This window comes from Camelus bactrianus, chromosome X (genome assembly GCF_048773025.1).
Source record: "Camelus bactrianus isolate YW-2024 breed Bactrian camel chromosome X, ASM4877302v1, whole genome shotgun sequence".
In the NCBI taxonomy this organism is placed as follows: domain Eukaryota; kingdom Metazoa; phylum Chordata; class Mammalia; order Artiodactyla; family Camelidae; genus Camelus; species Camelus bactrianus.
This window is the reverse complement of record NC_133575.1, coordinates 12,386,632-12,392,417: the sequence shown is the minus strand read 5'-3', so window position 1 is coordinate 12,392,417 and position 5,786 is coordinate 12,386,632. Positions and strand designations below refer to the sequence as shown.

Below are 5,786 nucleotides of genomic sequence, written 5' to 3'. Positions count from 1 at the left end.
AGGAAATGTAGTTTTATTTCCCCAAACTGAGCACATTGCTACCCCTTATAATGCAGAGTGAAGAGAAAGGAGAGAAATGATACTGGAAAGGAAGCCAGTCTGTTCAGCCACACTTTCATATCTTTGATTATATCCCATTTCTTGTTCCTAATATTATTCACGCCTCCTTTTCTTCCTTGATCAAGTCTTTAAAAAAATCATTTTGGCTTCCTTGATTCTTTGTCTGGCACTTCTGTTATGTTTATTATCCTTCCCTTCTACTTCTTTATCTTTGCTTATTATGAAGTCATTTTATTGATTTTTCTTATTTTCTCTCCATGTCAAGGACAGAAATTTCTGAAAACAGACAAAAAAAAATAGTGTTAACAAAAAGACATAACAGCCATTAATATTTTAGTGTAAGTCTAATTTTTGTATGGGCATTTTTCTATGCACATACATGCCCAACAGACACATACACATTTCTTTTTGGAAGAAAAAGTGTAATATCAAATATATTTTTGTAACTTGTCTTTTATTTGATACTATACGGTATCATTTGATACTATACGGTGAACCTTCTCGCGTGTCAAATATAGAGCTCCAACATCTCTGTAAGCGGTCAACAAAATCCTTTATCCAAAAAAAAAAAAAAAAAAAAAATTACTCTCAGAGCCTTGATGAGCAGAACTGGAGTCGGGGTCCCGGGTAGATGGGACGGGAAGCAGGCTTGGGCCGAGCTCGGGAGTTACACTTGACTCTGGGGGGCGGTGACTCAGCAGTCATTTGCATAACCGTAATGCATTGCACGCAATATATTTGGCACCCAAGCCATAGATTTTCTTTTCACCTATTATTTCAAAGAATGAAGTGCTTACCCAGTTCACTGAAAAAACTGCTGCAGGCTCTTGACCCGGGTTTACAGTCACCCTCACTGTTCTAGGAGTGGCAGTACCCTCATTACTGTCTCTCCGAACTTACCGCATTATTCGCACTCATGTTTTTCCTTCATGTTTGTGTGAGACTTTTTCTTACTTATTGATAGTTCCTGATGTCATGGAAGCCTGAGTGACTGCATAATTTTTGGAGGCCTTACAATCAGTAAGGCTACCATTTGTGTGTAAAAAGATAGACTTGTTGAACTTTCCTTTCTTAGCACGTACGATCTGTACATATAAGCGCGCATTTTGTTACATGCGCGCAGTTAGCGAGTTTTCGTGATGGTCAATTTTTTTGGTTCCGGCGTTCTATGTAGGTTTTTGTATTTCATATGTAAGTTTGTGTTGGTGAGTTTTGGGTTTTTTTTTTTTTAAAGTTTCCGTTTAGACGTAAATTTTTTTGCGTTATTTTGCGTACTTAGGTTGGGTGCAGCTTGGGGCTTTCAGAACACTTTCAGGGATGTTATCGCATCTGTTACTAGTTGCAATATGGGACCTATCCCTTGATTTATCTGCCATTTTATTAGATAATAGTAATCATATTTTAGACTCCCTAGGAGAACAATTGCTAATCAAGTAAGTGCGTATTTGGCTTTTCATTTACGAAACACCAATTTTTGCTTTTTTTCCCCAAAAGTATTGTACCAGTACCCACTCGCCAGCAGTATATCGGCCTTTCCGTTATTTCACGTGCTCAGCAACTCTTGCTTTTTTCAGGCTTTTACAATTTTTGACCATCTGGCGGGTGTGAAACCCACTGTTTAAAATATTTGCGTATAATTCCATTGTATGGATGGCTATGACTTGTTCAAATCAAGATTCTGGTGCAGGGCATGTAGATAGCTTCCAGTTTTTCCATTTTATAATCAAAGCATCAGTTGTCCAATTACTTCCTCAAAATAAATTCCAAGAGTGGAAATGCTGGACTAAATGTTCCACACATTAAAAAATTTGATCCATATTACTCAACTGCCATCCAGAAAGATTTTACAATTTTAGGTTCCCATCTACAGTATTTGCATACCTTTCCCCCTATACTCTTGTCAAAAGCAGCTTAAAAAAATCTAAATGATGTATATACCTAAATTTAAAAATGAAATGACACAAGGCTTTCAGAAGAGCAGACCCCCGACTTTTGCTTCCCCATCCCAATTCCCACCTCCCAGAAACAAGCATTTTAAACCCTTAGCAGTTTCATCTGTTTGCTTTTCTATCTCATGCTTATACTGCTCTTTTTGGTTTTGTTTTAAATTACAGCAGACACTGTTAGTTGCCCACCCTGATACCAACTTTGCCTCAGCCTTCAGAGGTAGCTCAGAATTCCTGAGCATTTATGGGGTTCAGAAGCATTAAAATATCCTTGTCACCACCCAGCCGCTGTTACCTGCTATCTTGTTTTTTTTTTTCAATATGAATTTCTATCTTTTCTTTTTCATTCCTTTACTGTCATTTAGTGGGGTTTTGTGGATGGAGTGGAGATAAATGCACATATTTAATCTGCCATATTCAACCTGAAATCCCAAGATATTGTAGATTTCAGAAACTAAAAAAACGCTTTGAAGACAATTAGAATAGTATCTACTTTACAAAGTCCTCTCTTAAAATAGGATAACATTAAATGAATAAAAAATGTTAAAAAAAATAGGATAACATTTAGGACACAGGATCGACTTTAAAAAATCTTAAATGAAAAAAAAATCTTAAATGGCTTTAATCTAAACAAATTCCTTAGTGTGAAGATCTAATCACATAACTAATTTAATTTGTGAGAAATATATAACCACATGTGTTTAAATCTTCATGGATATGTATTTGTCATCTGCTATGACTTAGTTTTCTAAGCACCATCTTTTGGGATAACAAACATTTTGTAATTTTATTTTCTTCGTATCAATGTAGTCTGTGGAAGTAATCATTCATTAAAATTAAAATGGTCTTTCTCTTTCAGCCATCTTGGAGACTGTGGAGGCCTGCTGGGAACAGGACTTCTAAAACGATAAATATGTCTGGAAGGCTGTGGTCCAAGGCCATTTTTGCTGGCTATAAGAGGGGTCTCCGGAACCAGAGGGAACACACAGCTCTTCTTAAAATTGAAGGTGTTTATGCTGGAGATGAAACTGAATTCTTTCTGGGCAAGAGATGTGCTTATATGTACAAAGCAAAGAACAACACAGTAACTCCTGGTGGAAAACCAAACAAATCCAGAGTAATCTGAGGAAAGGTAACTCGTGCTCATGGAAACAGTGGCACGGTTCTTGCCAAATTCTGAAGCAATCTTCCTGCTAAGGCCATTGGACACAGAATCCGTGTGATGCTGTACCCCTCAAGGATTTATACTTATTGAAAAGTAAATAAATAAAAGTGTAGATTTGTTCTCTTGAAAAAAATATTTTAAATGGCCTGTTTTCTCCCAATGAAACTGATTATATAAACTACATCAAAATTTCTAACATATGTGTGTGTATATATATATGTGTGTGTGTATGTGTATGTATGTATGTATGTATTTATTTATTTATTTATTTTAATGGTGGTACTGGGGATTAAACCCAGGACCTCATGCATTGCTAAGCATGCACTCTACCACTGAGCTATTCTTCCCCCTATTTTTTAAAACTGAAAAATAAATTTGTTAAAATTGAATGCATCTAATTTTCATAGTTGAAAAATGTGTCTTTACTTAAAATTGCAGGGAAAAAAATCTATCACCAGAAAGAGCAACTGTATCAAGTAACTCAAATTATAGAAGCCCACTTAGAGTCCTGTTTTTTTCATACCAAAAGCAGTCAAGGAGGCAAATAAAAAATGGCAAGTTGGATGAAATCCTAAGTTTTCTTTTGGTAAACCTTTAAAATGTTCTTAAAAAATCCTATTTGAATGATATTTTGATTGTGAAAAACCATCTTGGTTACAACACGGCATCTGAAAGCACGATGAGTACAAATATCTGCTTTCTCACCTAAAAGATAAGGTTCTCTAGTTTACTTTTTCAACTATTATAAATTGAGACTTCTCACTTTAAGTTACCACTTCTGAGTATAGGAGATAATGACATTGTGACCAAGTCCACTGTAGCAGCGCACAACCTTCTGATGAGACCAGTAGGGTCAGCTGAGGATTTGACTTGCCATCAACTGCTGTAATTGCAAGTAAATGGATTTTTAATTTTATTTTATTTAAATGGATATTGTTAATTCTCATATAGTATTGACTCCAAGCACCCAAAGTAGGCTTTAAGACTTAGTTTGGTTCAATGCTCGATTGCCTTTTAAACGACTTTTGTTACTTGATTTCTCATGCATAAAACACACCATCCATCCTTCAAAGCCTTCAGGGCAGGCACATCAGCCCTCCCATGCCCTCCAAAAACTCAGAGAAAGCTTGTGAACACGTAAAATGGTTCTCGCAAAGCCTCACCTCTGCGTTTCACAGTGGCCATTTTCCTTTGAAATGTGGTATTAGAAATAGCTGCTGTAGCAGGATTATTCATTGTCCCCCCACTCCCATCCCGGAACTTGGTTCCTCTTAACTGAAACAGCAGAGGTACCTATAATGCCAACTAGAAGGGCAGTGTCACCTGAGGACGCTAGTGAAGGAGTAAGAACAAGTAAAAAGCTCTGCTGCCCTGAGCGCATTTGTGCATTAGTCCTGCATCTCTCAACCTGTAAAGTCCATTCTAATCCCTGGGGGTCTGGGCCAGCAGGTCTGGGGTGGGGCCGGAGACCTTGCAAGTCTAACCTTAGCTCTATTCCCCTTTATGAAGCTCCCAGGGCAGGAGGAGGATGCGGTTGCTACCTGAGCTACACTCCAAGTACTGAGGTGTAATTCCCAGTAATGAAGTGTGTTCCTGTTTTGTTTCATGTATTTTTTTGTTTGTTTGTTTCATGTGTTTTTATGCACAGTATATCTTGTTGGCTAACCCCGCAAGCAGGTAATAAATACTTAGAAATTTCCCACCAAACATAATTACAAATTATTTTGCCCTTTAAAAGAGTAACACTTCACATACCTGTGAATCCATAAAAATATAGCATAACTGTATTTTTATGCTGTGTATAAAATCTTATTTTATTTCCACAGGACAACACACAATTAGGCAATAGACAATCAGGCAATAGGAGTATCATGTAAAATTGATAGCAACAACCATAACATATTTCAATTGTCACGTTAGGTTTTGTTTCTTTCTCTGAAAACTTTCCTTTTTTGTATTTATTCAATATTCATCGATAAGAATTTTAGTGCATATACTAACAGCTAAGCACTGTCATATTCTGATCTGCTTACATCTAGGATTTTTAACTACTTAAAAACATTTAATGTATTTCTTCCCCTCTAGAAAACTCTATTAAAAAGCAAAGAAATTTTTCCCTTCAATGGGATTATTTCAGAAGTTGCCAGACCCATCTCTGGGCTCAAACTCAGTAAACAGAAACTGTGGCACCAAAAGTGGAAATCTCTCGATGATGGGGTCAGGGGTTTCATCAGATACAAACCTGCAGTCCTTGCCGAGGAAGTCTGACTTATTTGCACAAGCAGATCCCAAATACAAACCCAAGAGTAAGGCTTGCACCCTCACCAATTCTCTAGTTGACTATATCTTTGCCAAAGGACCAGGGACTAATTTTTCTGGGGTCAAGAACAGAAATATGTACATGTTTCTTATAAAGAATTACCTTCATTCTATTCCCCTTTATGAAAGGCTCCTTGAAAAATCCAAGTTTCGGAAAGCAAATGCCATGGAGTGTTCTGATGTTCAGCCACCTGTCCTTTTCAAGTAACTGTGTTTTGTGAACGGTCCTGCTGGTGGAGCGGAATCCAGGCAGGACTGACCAATTAAGTTCCAAAAGTTGTACTCAGACAACACAA

The 5,786-nt window shown here is 37.1% G+C and overlaps 1 pseudogene; it reads left to right on the top strand.

Annotated features, from left to right (window-relative positions):
* Positions 1 to 352: 352 nt before the first annotated feature.
* LOC105068654 (large ribosomal subunit protein eL33 pseudogene) lies at positions 353 to 3,276 on the top strand (annotated as a pseudogene).
* Positions 3,277 to 5,786: the final 2,510 nt, after the last annotated feature.